At 35.8% G+C, this 19,676-nt stretch overlaps 1 protein-coding gene across 2 annotated transcripts in view; it reads left to right on the forward strand.

Annotated features, from left to right (window-relative positions):
* Positions 1-19,676, forward strand: part of NALCN (sodium leak channel, non-selective) — a 416,515-nt gene that overhangs the window by 293,946 nt on the left and 102,893 nt on the right. The window lies entirely within an intron of this gene.

Consider the following 19,676-nt stretch of genomic DNA (forward strand, 5'->3'; position numbering starts at 1 on the left):
CTGGAAACAAACATTCCAAGCAAAAGGACAGGGAAAAAAGAGCCAAGGTAGAAATACTCATATTAGACAAAATAGACTTTAAAAAAAAACATAAAAAGAGACCCAGAAGGTCACTTCATAATACTCAAGGGAAGAATACATCAAGAACACATAAACATTGTAAATATATATGCGCCCAACATAGGAGCATCCAAATACATAAAGAAAATCCTGGAGGACTTCAAGAAAGATAAAGACAGCAGCAAATTATACTAGGGGATTTTAACACCCCACTGTGAAAATGGACAGATATTCCAAACAAAATATCAACAAAGATATTGTGGAATTGAACAATGCCCAAGATGAAATGTACTTAGCTGATATATACACACACTTTCATCCCAAAAATACACATTCTCTTCAAAGGCACATAGAACATTTTCAAAGATATACTACATAATAGGACACAAAACAAGCCTCAATAAATTCAAGATAATTGTCATCTAAAGTGACAATTTTAAATGATTAGGATAAAAATCATAGAAAGCATTTTCTCTGACTACAAGGGACTAAAACAAAAACACGCAAGCTCATGGACAGAGAATAGCATGCTACTAAACAATGAATAGGTCAAGAATGAGATTAACGAAGAAATTGAAAAGTTTCTGAAAACAAATGAAAATGAACTCACAACAATGCAAATCTTATCAGACACAATGAAGGCAGTCCTGAAGGGACGTTTATAGTGAACTTCCTACCTAAAAAAGATAGAATCATTTCAAACAAACAACCTAATACTATGCCTACAAAAACTTGAGGAAAACAACAAAGACATTCCAGAGCAAGTAGAAGAAAGGAAATAACCAAGATCAGAGAAGAATTAAATGACATACAGACTTAATGCACAATTCTAAAAATCAATAAATCTAGGAGCTAGTTTTTTGAAAGGATAAGTAAAATCCAACAAGCCTTTAAGCAGACTCATTAAAAAAAAAAGAGAGAGAGAGAGGACCCAAATAAGCACAATCAGAAATGAAAGAGGAGGTATTACAACTGATACCACAGAAATACAAAGAATTGTAAGAAATTACTATGAAGAGCTATGCCAAGAAATTTGAAAACCTAGGTGAAATGGACAAATTCTACAAAAAAATCTTCCAAAATGGAAAGAAGAAGCAGAAAACTTGAAGAGACCAATAACAGCTGATGAAATTGAAGCAGTAATCAAAAAGCTTCTGAAACACAAAAGCCTCGGACCAAAGGGTTTCACAGGAGAATTATACAAACCATTTAAGAAAGAAACAATCCCTATCCTTCACAGATTATTCCAAAAAATTCAAGAATATGGAAGACTCCTGAACACTTTTTTCTGAAGGCAGCACCATCCTAATCCCAAAGCCAGATACAGAAATAATAAAGAAGGAAAACTTCAGGCCAACAAAGCTGGTGAAAAACAATGCTAAAATCCTCAACAAACCACTGGCAACCGTATCCAGCAATACATTAAAAAGATTATACACCATGACCAACTGGAATTTATCCCACAGATGCAAGGATAGTACAATATTTACAAATCAGTAAGTGTAATACATCACATAAACAAAAGCAAAGACAAAAATCACATGGTCATATCAATAATGCAGAAAAAGCACTTGATAAGCTACAGGACCTATTTATGATAAAAACAGTCAGTAAAGTGGGGATAGAGGGAGCATTCCTTAGCATAATAAAGGCCATATATGAAAGACCTAGAGCCAACATCATACTCAATGGACAAAAACTTAGAGCTTTCCCACTAAGATCAGAAACAAGACAAGGATGCCCACTTTCACCATTTCTAATCAACATAATATTGGGAGTCTTAGCCACAACAATCAGACAATCAAAAGAAATAAAAGGCATCCAAATTGGAAAGGAGGAAGCAAAATTGTCATTGTTTGTGGTTGACAAGGATAGTATGCATAGAAAATTCTAAAGACTCCACCAAAGAACTACACCCCCAACAAATGAATTGGGCAAAACAGTGGGATACAGAATCAATATTCAGAAATCAAAGGCATTTCTGTACACCAACAATGAAATATCAGAATCAGAAGTTAGGATAAAAATCCTATTTGATATAGCAACAAGAAAAATAAAATACCTAGGAAAGAACCTAACCAAGGAAGTAAAAGACCTCTACTTGGAAAACTATACAACACTGAAGAAAGAAATTAAAGAAGACAAAAACAAATGGAAGCATCTACCATGTTCATAGACTAGAAGAATTCACATCATCAAAATGTCCATACTACCCAAAGTGATTTATAGATTCAATATAATCCCTATTAAAGTACCAATGACATATTTCACAAAGAACAAACATTTCAGAAATTTATGTGGAACCATAAACAACCCAAAATAGCTGCAGCAATTTTGAGAAAGAAGAGCAAAGTAGGAGGGATCACAGTACCTGACACCAAACTGTATTACAAGGCCACTGTAATCAAAACAGCCTGCTACTGGCATAAAAACAGACACCTGGACCAATGGAACAGAAAAAGAGCTCCAAAATAAACCCAAGTCTCCATGGTGAATTAATATTTGACAAAGGGGACAGCAACATAAAATGGAGTAAAAATAGCCTCTTCAACAAATGGTTTTAGAAGAGCTGAACAGCTACATGCAAAAAATGAAACTCAACCACCGACTTACACGATACACAAAAATAAATTCAAAGGGGATAAAAGACTTAAATGTTAGTCATGATGCCATGAAAGTCCTAAAGGAAAACATCAGCAGGAAAATCTCAAACATCCCATGTAGCAACATCTTCACTGATATATCCCCCTAAAGCAAGAGACATAAAGGAAAGAATAAACAAATGAAACCACATCCAATTATAAAGCTTCTGCATTCATAAAGAAAAAAGCAGCAAAATGAAAAGGAAACCAACTGTATGGGTAAATATATTTGCCAATGATACCTCACACAAGGCTTTGATCTCCAAAAGAAATATGGAACTCACATGATTCCACTCCAGGAAGAAAAACAACCCAATTTAAAAAATTAGGCGAAGGACTTGAACTGACACTTCTCCAAGGAGGACATGCAGAGGGCCCAAAAAACATAATAAAGGATGCTCAGCATCACTAGCCATCAGAGAAATGCAAATTAAAACCACAATGAGATACTACTTTACACCTGTGAGAATGGCCATCATAAACAAATCAACAAACTAGTGTTGGTGAAGATGTGGAGAAAAGGGAACCTAGGTTACTATTGGTGGGAATGTAGACTGGTACAACACTATGGAAAACAGTATGGATTTTCCTCAGAAAACTAAAAATGGAGCTGCCTTTTGAACCAGCAATTCCATTGCTGGATTATATCCTAAGAATCATGAGTCACCAATCCAAAAGAACCTATACACCCCAATGTTTAAAGCAACACAATTCACAATAGCCAAGTGCTGAAAGTAACCTAAGTGCCAATCAGTAAATGAGTGAATCAAACAATTATGGTACATTTACACAATAGAATACTAGGCGGCAGAAAGAAAGAAGAAGCTCCTACCCTTGCAACAGCATGAATGGGACTGGAGAGCATTATGCTAAGTGAAATAAGCCAGGCAGTGAGGAACAAATGCCATATTATCTTACCTTTAACTGAACATAATCAACAAAATAAAAAAAAGCAAAATATAACCAAAGATATTGAAATTAAGAACAATCTGACAGTAACCAGAGGGGAGGGGAAGGGAAAAAGGGGGAAGGATTTTCAGGAACTACTATAAAGGACACATGAATAAAACCAAGGGGAAGGGTGGAAGCAAGGGAGGGAGAGGAGTTTCGCTAGGGTTGAGGTAGTAGTGGGTGGGAAATGCAGACAACTTTAATTGAACAATAAAATAATTTTAAAAAGGAAACACACTATTCTTATCATATAGAATGTATGGCCTAGTGAAATATCACAGAAAAATAAACAGATGTGTCATACACAGAACAGGAATCTTCTTGAATGAGGTTCCCTGGAGCCAAGGAAAGAGTGAAGAGATGTGTATGTGTGTACACATACATGTTTATATTTATATATTTTAACTTTTATTCCTGGTGGTTTATCAGGGTTCAAAATTTAAAATGTTGAAATAACTTAAGATCGGAAATCTTGATCTATCATCTAAAACTCCCTTTTTATAAAATTCACATTCTAAAACATCAAATTATAATGGTATTCACCTGTATATACATTGTACTGTGACTTTAAATCTGGCTACCACCTACACCAGTCAAACTTTAAATTCTTCCTATGTATACAGACATTTTTTTAAAAGCTTATAGAAACATCTTGCCATACACATTATCTGTCATATGTACCTTGATACTAATTTTCAATCCAGAGATGCATAAATAAATCATAAGCAGACAAATGAGGTACCACCATCAGAATATATAATTTTAAGTAATTGCGTATTTTAATTACTATATTTATACGAGAGACTTATTCAATAAGGTGGTCCATTGCAATGAGTATACTACACCTTTTCAGCAGAAATGACATTTATCAATCCCTGCTCATTGGACCATGATTCTGTGCTTCATGGTCCACTTTTTAAAGCATTTATTTAATTATTGTTCAAGTACAGTTTTCCATCTTTTACTCCCATCCCAGCCCACCCCCTCAGCCCTCCCCACCTCCCTCCCATTTCCAACCCCTTAGTTTTTGTCCATGTGTTCTTTATACTTGTTTCTGTAAACCCTTTTTCCCCTCTTCACCCTGAAATTCCCTCCCCTCTCTCCTCTGGGCCCTGCCAGCCTGTTTTGTATTTCAATGTGTTGGTTATATTTTGCTTGCTTGTTTGTTTTGTTGTTTAGCTTCCTGTTAAAGGTGAGATCATATGGTATTTGCTTTTCACCTCCTGGCTTATTTCACTCAGCATAATGCTTTCGGAGTTCCATCCATGCTGTTGCAAAGGGTTGTAGCTCCTTCTTTCGGCTGCATAGAATTCCATTGTGTAAAAGTACCATAGTTTTTTGATCCATTCATTTACTAGTGGGCACCTAGGTTGCTTCCAACTCTTTGCCATTGTAAATTGTGCTGCTATGAACATTGGTGTACATAGGTTCTATTGGATTGGTGTTTCAGGGTTCTTAGGATATAATCCTAACAGTGGAATTGCTGGGTCAAAAGACATATTCATTTTTAGTTTTCTTAGAAAATTCCATACTGTTTTCCAGAATGGTTGTACTAGTCTGCAATCCCACCAAAAGTGAACTAGGGTCCTTTTTCCCCCACAACTTCTCCAACATTTGTTGTTTGTTGCTTTGTTTATAAAGGCCATTCTGACCAGTGTAAAGTGGTATCTCATTGTGGTTTTAATTTGCATCTCTCTGATAGCTAGCGATATTGAGCATCTTTTCATGTGTCTCTGGATCCTCTGTAAGTCCTCCTTGGAGAATTGTCTGTTCAAGTCCTTTGCCCATTTTTTAATTGGGTTGCTTGTCTACTAAGAGTAGAGTCGTGTGAGTTCTTTGTATATTTTGGAGATTAAACCTTTGTCTGAGATATCATTGGCAAATATGTCTTCCCATACAGTTGATTCTCTTTTTATCTTAATACTGTTTTCTTTTTTATTTATTATATTTTGCACCTAGGTTGCTTCCAACTCTTGGCTATTGTAAATTGTGCTGCTATGAACATTGTGGTGCATAGGTTCTTTGATATTGATGTTTTAGGATTCTTAGGATATAATCCTAGCAGTGGAATTGCTGGGTCAAAAGGCAGGTCGATTTTTATTTTTCTGAGAAAATCCATACTGTTTTCCATAATGGTTGTACCAGTCTGCACTCCCACCAACAGTGAACTAAGGACCCCGTTTCCCCACAACCCCTCCAACATTTGTTGTTTGTTGCTTTGTTTATGATAGCCATCCTGACCAGTGTAAAGTGGTATCTCATTGTGGTTTTAATTTGCATCTCTCTGATAGCTAGCGATATTGAGCATCTCTTCATGTGTCTCTGGATGTTCTGTATCTCCTCCTTGGAGAATTGTCTGTTCAAGTCCTTTGCCCATTTTTTAATTGGGTTGCTTGTCTACTAAGAGTAGAGTCGTGTGAGTTCTTTGTATATTTTGGAGATTAAACCTTTGTCTGAGATATCATTGGCAAATATGTTTTCCCATACAGTTGATTCTCTTGCTAATCTTAATACTGTTTTCTTTAGCCATGCAGAAGCTTTTAATTTTGATGAGATCCCATTTGTTTATTCTTTCCTTTATGTCCCTTGCTCTAGGGGACATATCAGTGAAAATATTGCTGTGTGAAATATCTGAGGTTTTTCTGCCAATGTTCTCCTCTAGGATTTTAATGGTGTCACAGCTTATATTTAAGCCTTTTATCCACCTTGAATTTACTTTGGTGTATGGTGTAAGTTGGTGCTCAAGTTTCATTTTTTTGCATGTAGTTGTCCAGTTCTCCCAACACCATTTTTGAAGAAGCTATTTTTACTTCATTTTATTTTACTGTCCCCTTTGTTGAATATTACTTGCCCATAGAAATTTGGGTTTATTTCTTGGCTCTCTTTTCTGTTTCATTGGTTTATTTGTGTGTACCAGTACCAGGCTGGTTGATTACAGTGGCATTGTAATACAGTTTGGTATCAGGTATTGTGATCTCTCCTACTTTGTTTTTCTTTCTCAAAACTGCAGCTGCTATTTGGGGTCATTTATGGTTCCATATAAATTTTGGAAGTGTTTGTTCTATGTCTGTGAAATATGTCATTGGTACTTTAATAGGTATTGCACTGGATTTGTAAATTGCTTTGGGTAACATGGACATTTTGATGATGTTAATTCTTTTAATCTATGAACACAGTACACGTTTCCATTTGTTTGTGTCTTCCTTGATTTCTTCCTTCAGTGTTCTGTAGTTTTCTGCATACAGGTCTTTTATCTTTTTGGTTAGGTTTATTCCCAGATATTTTTTTCTTTTTGCTATATCGAATGAGATTTTTTTCTTGATTTTAGCTACTGCTGGTTCATTGTTAGTATACAAAAATGCCTTTGATTTCTGGATATTGACTTTGTATCCGCTGTTTTACCAAATTCATTTATTAGGTCAGGCAGTTTTTGGGTAGAATCTATAGGATTTTCCATGTACCCTGTCATGTCATCTGCAAACAATGACAGTTTTGTTTCCTCCTTTCTGATTTGGATGCCTTTTATTTCCTTTCCTTGTATGATTACTATAGCTAAAAGTTTCAATACTATATTGAATAGAAATGAAAGTGGACATCCTTGTCTTGATCCTAATCTTAGTGGAAAAGCTTTTAGTTTTTGCCCATTGAGTATGATGTTGGCTGTAGGTCTCTCATATATGGCCTTTATTATATTGAGGAATGCTCCCTCTATCCCCACTTTGCTGAGTGTTTTTATCATAAATGGGTGCTGTACCTTATCAAAAGCTTTTTTCACATCTATTGATATGATCATGTGGTTTCTGTCTTTGCTTTTGTTTATGTGATGTACTACATTTACTGATTTGCAAATATTAAACCATCCTTGCATCCCTGTAATGAATCCCACTTGGTCATGGTGTATGATCTTTTTAATGTATTGTTGGATGCAATTTGCCAATATTTTGTTGAGGATTTTAGTGTTTATGTTCATCAGCAATATTGGCCTGAAGTTTTCTTTCTTTGTTGTGTCTTCATCTGGTTTTGGAATTAGGATGATGCTGGCTTCATTAAAAGAGATGGGAGTCTTCCATCTTCTTGGGTTTTTCGGAATAGTCTGTAAACAGTAGGGGTTAGCTCCTCCTTAGATGCTTTGTAGAATTCTGTACAAACCATCTGGTCCAGGGCTTTTGTGTAATGGGAGGTTTTTTTTATTACTGCTTCAATTTAATCTGCTGTTATTGTTCTGTTCAGGCTTTCTGCTTCTTCTTCTTTCCACTTTGGAAGATTATATTTTCCTAGAAATTTGTCCACTTCACCCAGGTTTTCAAATTTCTTGGCATACAGTTCTTCATAGTAATTTTTTACAATCCCTTTTATTTTTGTGGTCTCAGTTGTAATGTCTCCTCTTTCATTTCTAATTGCATTTATTTGGGTCCTCGCTCTTCTTTTCTTGATGAGCCTACTTAATGGTTTGTCAATTTTGTTTATCTTTTAAAAAAAACAGCTCCTGGATTCATTGATCCTTACAATTGTTCTTTTAGTCTCTATGTCATTTAATTCTGCTCTGATCTTGGTTATTTTCTTCCTTCTACTTGCTCTGGGCTGTCTTTGTTATTGTTCCTCAAGTTCTTGTAAGCATAGGGTTAAGTTGTTTGTTTGAAATGTTTCCATCTTTTTTAGATTGGCCTGTATTGCTATAAACTTCCCTCTCAGGACCGCCTTCACTGTGTTCCATAAGTTTTGGATTGTTGTGAGTTCATTTTCATTTGTTTCCAGAAACTTTTTGATTTCTTCTCTAATTTCATTCTTGACCCATTCGTTGTTTAATAACATGCCATTCAATCTCCATGCTTTTGGGTGTTTTGGGTTTTTTCCTTTGGGTGTTGGTTTCCAATTTCAGTCCCTTGTGGTCAGAGAAGATGCTTTGTATGATTTCAATTTTTCTTGAATTTGTTGAGACTCATTTTGCGTCCTATCATGTGGTCTATCTTTGAAAATGTTCCATGTGCATTTGAAAAGAATGTGTATTTAGCTTCTTTGGGATGAAGGGCTCTATATATATCAGTTAAGTCCATTTCATCTAGGGTGTTGTTCAATGCCACAATATCTTTGTTGATATTTTGTTTGGAAGATCTGTCCATTTTTTACAGTGGAGTGTTAAAATCCCCTACTATAATTGTGTTGCTGTCAATATCTTTCATGAAGTCCTCTAAGATTTTCTTTATATATTTTGGGTGCTTCTCTGTTGGGTGCAAATATATTTACAATGTTTATGCCTTCTTGGTGGATTTTCCCATTGAACATTATGAAGTGACCTTCTGGGTCTCACTTAATGGCCCTTGTTTTGAAATCTATTTTGTCTGATATGAGTATTAGTACCCTGGCTTTTTTTCTTGTCCATTCGCTTGAAAAAATATTTCCAGCCCTTCACTTTTAGTCTGTGTAGGTCTTTTGTCCTGAGGAGGGTCTCTTGTAGGCAGCATATGTGTGGGTCATGCTTTCTTATCCATTCAGCTATTCTATGTCTTTTGATTGGAGCATTTAATTCCTTTACATTTAATGTTATTATTGATAGGTACTTATTCCTTGCCATTTTTGTACCTGTGTTCCTCTCTGTCTCCCTCTTTTCCTTCCTTTCCTTAAAGCAGTCCTTTTTAGCATCTCTTGCAGAGCTGGTTTGGTGGAGGCATATTCTTTTAGGCTTCTTTTGTCTTGTTTGGCCCTCTATCTTGATTCAGAGTCTTGCTGGTAAAGTAGCCTTGGTTGCAGGCCTCTGGTTCTCATTACTTTGAACATTTCTTGCCATTTTCTTCTTTGCTTGGAGTGTTTCCATTGAGAAGTCAGTAGCTAACCTTATTGGGGTTCCCTTGTACATTATTTCCTTTTTTCCCTTGTTGCCTTTAAGATTCTCTCTTTATCTTGAAATTTTGCTATTTTAATGATGATGTGTCTTGAAGTGGGCCTCTTTGAGTTCCTCTTGATTGGGACTTTCTGTGATTCCTGGATTTGTGTGACTTTTTCTCTCATCAAATTAGGGAAGTTTTTCCTCATTACTTTTTCAAATATGTTTTCTATCCCTTGTTCTTCCTCTTCTCCTTCTGGTATCCCTATTATTCCAATATTATTACGTTTCATGTTGTCTTGCATTTTTCTTAATCTCTCCTCTTTCTTTCTGAGCCTCTTTTCCTTTTCTTGTTTGTTCTGGGAGTTTTTTTCTACTTTGTCCTCCAACTCACTGGCCCAGTCTTCTACTTCATCGATCCTGCTTTTGATTTCTTCTATTGTCTTCTTCAGTTCATAAATTGTATTCTTCATTTCCTCTTGGCCTTTGATGGTATTTTATATTTGTTTTTTCATGTTGATATAGCTTGTGGTGAGTTTATTGTAGCTCCCCTGTAGTTTCTGATAGCACATTGTGAGCTCTTTGAACTTCCTGATAACCAGTGCTTTGAATTCAATATCTGGTTGTTGACTTGCCTCTATTTCATCTAACATTCTTTCTGAGTCTTCCTCTTTCCTTTTCATTTGGGGATTGTTTCTTTGTCTTCCCATTGTTTGTGAGACTCTTCTTGTTAGCCTCAGCTTCTTAAATTGATCTGTTCTGACTCTCTGGGTTTATGGTGTGAACTTCTGTGGTAGAATACTTGTGAAATTCAGTGGTGCAGACTCCTTTGGGTATCCTGGTATTCTCTTCTTCCACCTACTCCTTTTGTGTGTGTGTGTGTGATTAGTTGGAGGGGGAGGCAAAATGGTTTATGACAACAGGAGAGTATTTTATGATATTTATAGTCACAGCCAGTAGAGAAGAGATAGAAGGTTTTTAGGCTCTATATATAGTGTTCACTGTAATCTTCAACCCACCTTGCCACTTTTAAGAAAGGATGGACAAAGGATAAATCTCTTGTTGGGGAGGGAAGGCTTGTGAGTTGGATCTAGAAAGCAGTGAGGTTTCGGGTGGTCAGATTCTGAAGTAAGGTGAGAGTAAAGGATAGTAAATAGGTGTGTGAGCAACCTAGTGAGTAAATAGTGTGAGTGAATAGTGTGAGTAAATAGTGTGTGAGCAAATAGAGTTAATCATTGCCATAATACAATTCAAGAAACTGTAAAGTGGGCTAAGATCCAGGAGATGTGTTGTGAAGTATTTACAATTGTATAGAAAGGCTATTATTTACAATAATATTAGAACAACAATCATATGACTGACTCTGTGTGATCTGGATAACATAAATAGGGGGTATAGAACTTTGAGTAGTGTGCTAAAGAAAACAAGTGACATGAAGTATGGAAAATTAGCAAAACACTGTGGAGGAGAGAACAGGGGAAACCTGTCAAATGATACAATATAACCAGCCAAGGCAATGAAGCCTATACAGAAAGAGGAGGGATGCAAAGATACTATTAAAATATAAAAGAAGTGAGAATAATGAAAAATAGTAATAATACAAATACACAGCCACTTGTGGCTTCTCTGCTATAGCAAAGTGAAATGTATCTCTCTGTCTCTACTCTTGGTATGCCCCCTCTGTGGGTCCAACTCTGGTCTTTTCACAGTTCCAAGTTGTTTGTGTCACTTGTGGGTAAAAGACAAGAAAACATAACAACAACAAAAAAGAAATACAGGAGAAGGGAGGAAAAAGCAGTAAGTTTGGAAAGAAAGGAAGAAATAAAAAAACAGGAAACAAGAAAGGAGAGGAAAAAAGTATTGAAAGATAAAACAATAATAAAATTAAAAAGATACCAGATTACTTAAAAAAATACATCTTTTGTTGGTTTTAAACTGGCCAAACCGGTTTTTCTGGCTGTAGCAGGCTCAGGGTTGATTCCTGTGGTCTTTCTGCGAGCACTCTCCCAAGAGCTAGCCAGGCACCTCTCCCCAGAGCCCCAGGAAGGCGATCTAGGTTCTTTTCAGAGCACTTTGGGGGTCCTCACTGTGGGCTGGGGTGCAGGCACCTGCATGCCAGCCAGGCTGTCTGGGCTTCATGGGATCTGGCATGGTCTTCCCAGTTCTGTGGGGGGAACTCAAGGGCTTCTGCCCATCCTCTGGATTGCTGCCAGGCTGTGTGGGGATCAGGCCAAGTGGCTGTCAAAGGAGAATCCTTCAGCTTGCTTTCCAATAAATTTCTCAAGAAAGCCTGCCTCTCAGCACAGCCTAATCCCCCAGCCAGACAGCTGACTGTCTGAGTCAGAGCCCCCAGTGCACCTCTCAATTCTCCCAGACTTGTGAGCACAGAGTCCAAGGTTGAACACGGACCTTTGTCCTTATCACCCTCTCTGTAAACAAGCAGAAAGGTCTCTCCCTGGTGTTGCCCAACCTTGCTTAGACTTAGATGGGGAGGGAGGGAGCTGATGATGCAGCTCTCTCCCAAGGACCCTGCAGTAGGCCCTAGGCTCCCAAAAAGTCTGCCATAGACCCACCAGGCACTGGGGTCCGGAAGAGTCCGTGGCCACAGAGCATCGGGTGCTGAGCACCGGCCAAGGCTGCTGCTGCTCCCTCCTGTCTTTGCTCCAGTCCCTGAAACTTTACTGACCTGCATCTGTCTCCTTACCATCTGGTTACAATATCTGGTGTCCGTTACAATATCTGGTCTCTTATTTTTATATATGCTGGGGAACTGTTGGCTGTTTGTGCTGTTCCTCTGTAGATCAGCCAGGATTTTCTCCCATGTTTACAGGGAAATGGAATCCGCTCCATCCTACTCTGTCACCATCTTCAGTGCACCTCCTGACATAAGCTAAAATTAATGGAAACTGAAAAGTCTGCTGCTGCTCCTAAAAGCCAATATTTGACTTTTGCTGTTCCCTAATAAGCGTCACTATGGGAAACAGTGAGCCAACCCAAGGCTGCATTGGCAATTGGTTAAAATTCTGGTTCCCCATGGTGACCCCCACAGCAGCATCCCCATGGGTTTTCCAAAAGAAACCCACTTTTTAAAAATAAAGAGTACTCCCTGTTATCAGTCTGTTAATATTCAAAAGGAGACAGGAAGATAAAACCTCTTAAACTTTCCTGAGCTAGAAACAGAAATGTATTGTTCACAACTCTAAATCAGAAAATTAGTCAAATACTTGTATGTTTTCTTTCTTAAATAAATGTAAATAGCCTCATTTTAAAGTGAAACAACTTTCTTTGTATCTAAGCACTGCACCATCCCAAAAGAATCTAATATTCCCTGATGGGTCTGTGATTACTCCCAGATGTTTGAAGAAATTGAAGTAATATCCTGGTTAATTGAAAGTTGTGACACAGCCCTGATTTAAGGAATCAGTAAGTGTATAAAATGTATAATATAAATACTTATAACCATACTGGCTTTAATCAGTTAGAAAAGTTCGTTGATCTTTTTCAGTGTGTTAGGGTTTCTATTCTTAAAATTAATTATTCATATACAAAATAAAAAAGACTCTTAAATTTTTTGATAGTAGGATATAAGATATATAATAGCTTATATTTGTGTAAAACAAATCTTTCAAGTGAAACAGGCAATGTTTCATAATAGTATACTATTGAAAAATGTTTTTTTGTACCCTTGACCAGTGTGATTCAGTGGGATGTCATTCCACAAAGTGTAAGTTCACCAGTTCTATTCCCAGTCAGGGCACATGACTTGGTCGCAGATTTGGTTCCTGGTTGGTGTGCATATGAGGGGCAACTGATTGATGTTTCTCTCTCACATCAACATTTCTCTTCTTTTCTCCCTCCTCCCCCACTCTCTAAAAATAAATAAATAAAATCTTTTTAAAAAGAAAATGCATTTTTAGTACTGTTAAACCTCGGACATGAAGACACCATGATATAGCAAAAGATTTCAATACTGAAGCTGTACAATCCAGAGTTTTAATCATAATTCTGCAATTTATTATCTTGGTAACCTTAGACAACCTAACTTCTGTGAACCTCCAATTTCTCATCTGTAAAAGAGATAATAATACCTAGATATTAGGAATAATTTTAAGATTAAGTTTAAAAATATCTATATACACCTCAACACATGATAAAGAGCCATAGAAATTAACAAAGAATATGAAATACAGTTTATCAGTTATAAAATGGTCATTTATGCAATTCTTAATTCAATGAACAGAGGTTACACATTCTGATTTAAGAACACAGGAATGATTTACAAAATATGACCACTTACTGGGTCACAAAAGAATTCTAAATATAAACTAAACTGATATTCTAGCCAAGATTTTATTTAACCAAAATGTAAGAAAATTAGAAACCCAGTAATAATCACAAAAATACCCATACATTTGGGTATTTTCAAACCACTTCTAAATAACAGAGAGTATAGAAGAATATACAATGGAAATAGCTAGAACCAAAAAATTATTAATGTGTCAAACTTGTGAGAATTAGCTAAAGGCATTTTGGAGAGAAAATTGTATCCTTAAATGAATATTTAATACAGTTAGAAATGTAATGGGGTGCAGTCAGGGCCCCCTTAAAGAGGGATTTGTAATGGGGTCCAGAACTTGGAGTGTCCAGAAAATATAAAAATATAGGATTTCCTCACCCCCATAAGTCTAGAATGGGGGATGGAACACATGGAGCAGGACCATTAAGAGTTATTTTGCATATCAACGGTTGTCCGGCTTCATACGTGATATGCAAAAAATGGTTATTTTACATGTCTTATAACTGCTGGCTAGCTTCATAGATATGTTAAATAGCTGTGGCAATGCTATGAGCCAGGGAGATGAAAGTGACTTCAACCCAAGACATAACTGGGAGGGAGCTCCGTCTGGTTACAGCACCTGCATGAGAGATTAAAGATGATTGGCTCCACACCACAGAACCATCCCTGCCCAGACTTACTATGGCAGCACAGAAAAGTTGAAAAAATATGGGAATGCTGGCAGGTGTAGCCAGTTGTGGGAAGAGTTGGAAATGGGGTTGCAGAGGAAGATTTGCTCAGGGATTTAAACCCAGGCACAGCAGCCATGCAGGGGGTCATAGAACATGCAGGTTTTGAGGCTCCCTTTACCATGCAACTTAGGAAGCAGGAGAGTAAGATATAGCAGCCATGCAGAGCTCTTTCTTAGTGGTTCAGAAGAATGCAGAAGAGATATTGCAGAACTAGGGACAAGAACAATGCAAGACCTTGCAGGGAAGGAAAGAGGTGAAAGGACTCTTGCTGGTGGGCAATGAGAAGGAGCATGTGGGTTTTTAATTTAGAACTGGAGATCCCAGTGACACAACTGATGGTGCTGGGAACTATGGGAGGCCTCCCAACAGCAAATGGATGGCTGAGAGGAACTGGGAGAAGTGAGCTGCAGACTTCTATTTTTTTTCTGAGATATGGTTCCCAAGACTGGCCTGACAGGGCAAAAAGGGAAGGAGGGACTGTGTGTATTTGTGGGTGTTTTAAGGGACTTTGGGATTTTAAAAAAGACAAGTCAGTACTCTAAGTCTATATAAGTTTTGAATCAATAGTTCCTTTCCTTTTTATCAAACTCTGGCATTGAGATCCATAATTCCAAGTCCCTGGCAGTGGGCTAAGAATCCACAGTAACAGAGGGACCCGGTAGCCCTGGGTCTGTTCTGTAACAGAAAGGCTAATAATTCTCCAATTATTAAATCAAATTACTTAGAATAATATCAACCATGAAAACTAGAGAAGGAAAGAAATAGTAAAGATAAAAGCAGGTATTAGTCAAATGAGGAAAAAATTAAATAATATCAGTAAAATTAAGATTTTGTTATTTAAAATGACTTTAAAAAGTGATAAATCTACATCATAGTCAACAGAAAAAAATCAGGAGCCTTCTGAAAAGATGACAGAGTTATTGGTATAATTTTATAATCATGGATTCCCACATGAAAGTAAAGGCAACAAAACCAAATATTCATAGACAACATTTACAACAGAGCTAGGTAATGCCCAAACCGTAAATAAAAGCAGGTTCAGGCAAATTAATATTCATGATTTGCATAATGTCTTAGTCTGTTAGGGTTACTATAACAAAATATTATAGTTTAAATAAACATGAATTTCTCATATGTATAGAGGCTGGAAAGTCCAAAATCAGGGTGCTGACAGATTTAATGCCTGGTTTCTCCATAGCTGGCTGCCTTCTCACTATGTACTCACATGGCAGAAAGGCTTTGGTCTCTTCCTCTTGTTATGAGGGCACTAACCTCATCATGGAGGCTCTATCCTCATGATCTTATCTAAAATTAATTGCATTCCAAAGGCTCCATCTCTTAATACCATCATATCAGAGGCTGGAGCTTCAACATATGAATTTAGGGGATCACAAATAGTCATTAATACATGATATCAGTTCCTGTGGGAGAGAAGCCAAGGTTAATACAAGGCATTGAATGTTTCTGGGAACAGGAGAGTACCCTGTTAGTTCCACACTGAAGAAAAACATCCATAAGTGATATCAAAATTGAACAAGAAATAAGGAGAATAATAGAGGAAAAATTAGATCCAGATAAAATTGGTGGTGCCAGGGGATAGTGGGGAACAGAACCAAGAAATCCCAGGAATAGACCTGCCATATTTAATTATTGTATTAAAACAACAGAATAGGAAACTCAGACGTTGGAGAAGAAATACTGAACTATTCAAGAAAATTAATTTTGCATAAAAATGAACAACAAAAAATTATCAAAATCAAGTTCCCTCAAAAGTTATAAGGAAAAAAGAGTAAGAAGAATACTGTCCCTATAGACAGTGAAAGCATGCCATAAAGGCATGCCTACAAACAGTTCAAAGTGTAGCGTACTATATTGCAAAATGAGTCAAAAGACATTCAAAATTACATCAGATTAGAATACCAACATAAATAAGAATTAGAAAAACTCATCCATAGGGTGCCAAAACTCAGGAAAAATTCATAAAGAAAAGCAATGAAAATTGAACTAGAAGGAACACAAACTGATTTCATAATCAGTTGATGCCTTAAGATAATAAAAAGTGAAGAAGAAATTTTAAGAAATTAAAAACCAATGACTTGAAAAAATGACTAATAAAGACAGTCAGAGAAAGTCCAACATTTACATTATATGAGTCCCAAAAGAAAACTAAAGCAATAGAACAAGAACTATACTTTTATGAAATATAAAAACATTAGAAACTATTGTACATAGTGAAAGCATGCACCATGTTTGACCTGAAGACATCAACCATGAATGACCAAAATATAGACATATTTCAGACAAATTACAGAACTTTAAACCCTTTGAATGGTTTCTAGCTCAAAATAAACGAATGATTTATGAAGTAGAGAACATTAGATTATCATCAAACTTCTCATCAGTAATGCTATATTACATGTCAGAATTGGGCTTTATATATAGGAGATATATATATATATATATATATATATATATATATATATATATATATATATATATAGAGGATAACTGGGGGTTTGATATGTGAACCATGCTTTCTATATCTAGAAAAACTGACTTTTAAGTTTAAAGTGACAAAAAATGTTATCAAGATGTAAATAATGTAAGATTTAAGTAATGCTATTCTCAGGAGCCTCTTTAGGAAACTACTAAAAAACATGTTTTGGACAAACAAAATGAGCTCCAAAAATGACCCTAAGACATTTATATAAGAACTGGTGGTAAGCATTCCAGATATAACTGTATGTAAAACTATGACTACATGAAGATTAAGATGAAGAGTAAAACATGTAACAGCTATTTGCTCTGTTAATAACAGTATACTACTAGTATACAAATGATAGGGGAGAATGGGAAGAGTGCAGGCAAACGCTTTTAAAATATCCATTAAATTTTATTTTTGTTTTTAGAATAGGTGTCATAATTCTGAGGCTACTGTGTATGAAACGTGAAATAAAACTAATGAGTAATTATGAGATAATCTATTTCTGTCACCTTCTGTGTTCTTGATAATTAAATCTTAATGAGGCAGGGAAGAAATACAGAAGTTATATGTAAGATATTAAGTAAAAACTCTGTGTCTTGAATTTAAATTGAAAACAGGATAAACCCAGGTAAAGTCCTCAAAACAATGACTAACTCAGAAGCAATGAGTATCATTGGAGTCTAGATTATGATCTTGAAACACTGTTTCTCAATAAATAAACCAGGGCTTTTTAAAGAAAATTATTCATTTGGAATAGGAATCATATAAGGGTTGCTTGAAACAACTTGTCATACCTGAAAACAGGGAAGCTTTGCCAAAGACTACTAGAGTCATGTCAAAAGAACCTGTGAACCAACTTAAAAAATCTCCCAATGAGCACATTTGGGATCCTTTGACCTACCATAGGATATAACTATAATGGATTAAAACCAATGAAATACATTTAAATCCTTGAGTTTATAGTGGGATTTTTATAGTAATAATTGGTCAGTTAAAGAGGCTGGGAGAAAACCAATTAATTACATAAAAACTAAGTAAATACATGAGGGAAGTACCTTATTATAAAAGTATTCCAACTAATAAAATTTTTTAAATAAACAAACCCCATAAATCAATGATTTAGGCAAAGAACATTAGTACTGCTAAGATCACAAAAAGTCAGACAACCAGACATTATGTTTCTGCTGATGAAAGACTATGACACCACCTATGACCTTGCCAAAGGGATCAGACCTGAGTCTGATGAAACTCTGGATCCATCTGACAACTTGAAAGAAATATAGAAGACAGAGTAACATGTGAACTATATACCATGAATGTGCACCTACAAAAATCCAGAGTCGCAGAAACTGTAGGTCAAATAGCTTAGAATCTTCTATTGTAAAGAAAAAAACGGAAAATGAGTTTAAAAATTTTAAAGGTTTTGCAAAATCAATCAAACAAACAAAAAAACACAACTAGATCTATTTATTGCTATGTCCTTCAGCTCCAAATTACTTAGCCACTGATCTGAACTCTTGTATTTCATATTAAAGTGTACAATTCTGGAATTATCTTTTAAATTAAAATTGTTAAGGCAAAACATTATCTCTGTATGTTTGAGTATTTAAATTTAATTTACTTTGATAATTAATTCAGTAAAAGAATGGTTACTCTGTGGAATTGAATGTACTAGATTTACAGAGTAAAACCACCAAAAAAAAGAAGCTTTATCAACTAATCTTTTTTCAATGCAAATCCTATGTAAACATGTCACCCATACACTTCCTTTTAAATCTTACATCTCTGATATGTTTATAAATAGAATGAACAACTACTGACACCTTCCATAGCTGAAAATTTACAATTTCAGATCTAAAAATGACTATCACAAAATAGATTTTTGTATTCTTCAAGTGTTTTAATCGTTATTTCAGGTGTTTGTCAGTATCTTTTGGAACCAGGAGAGGGCACTGTAGAGCAGTATAGCTCTAAATATTTGTGACTAAGAGTCAGAAAATGTCCTTTGCTAAAAGAAATGTGCAAAGCTATCCTACAGAATAAGGAAAACTGAAAAAATAATTAGATAGTCACTACAGGCCTTCTTTATTTAATACAAAAAAGAATGGTTAAAATATCTAAATATATATCTAGGCTATCAATTACATTAGAGATATATAGATGATAATGGATGGATCTAGATAGATGGGTAAAGAAATATAGATGTAGACATTGACATGTCATTTATTTTTCTTTGAAGAATATCCCAAAGCTGAATCTGAAGTTCTCCTGTTATAATATTTATTCTTTCACTACTTCTGCTGTTAGTTATAAAACCAGTTCTCAAGTACTCCCTAATACTGATTAGTAATGTATTTTGTTTTAATCAGTTCAAGTTTAGGACAAAGGATATTTAGTAGCCCTTTAGCAATCTTAGGTAGTACAAAAATAATTTTGGAAACAATGTAATAAACATTATCTCCAGTTTCTATAAAGGTTTTTCCAAACATAAAGAACAATGCTTTAAGTGTCAGCTGCTCAACTGCAGGGCAGTACATAACTGATTGAATTCAGACCATCAACTTACACTAAAGGAAATATAGTGAAGTCATGCCATCCTTTAAAGATCAAATAAGATTAGTGTGGCTCTCAGCCTTTTCCTAAAACTTACTGTTTTAGGGTCCCCATAGCCTGGGCCTTTCTCAGGACT

This window comes from Artibeus jamaicensis, unplaced genomic scaffold, assembly GCF_021234435.1.
Source record: "Artibeus jamaicensis isolate MK-2021 breed Jamaican fruit bat unplaced genomic scaffold, CSHL_Jam_final contig_559, whole genome shotgun sequence".
NCBI classification, from domain to species: Eukaryota; Metazoa; Chordata; class Mammalia; order Chiroptera; family Phyllostomidae; genus Artibeus; species Artibeus jamaicensis.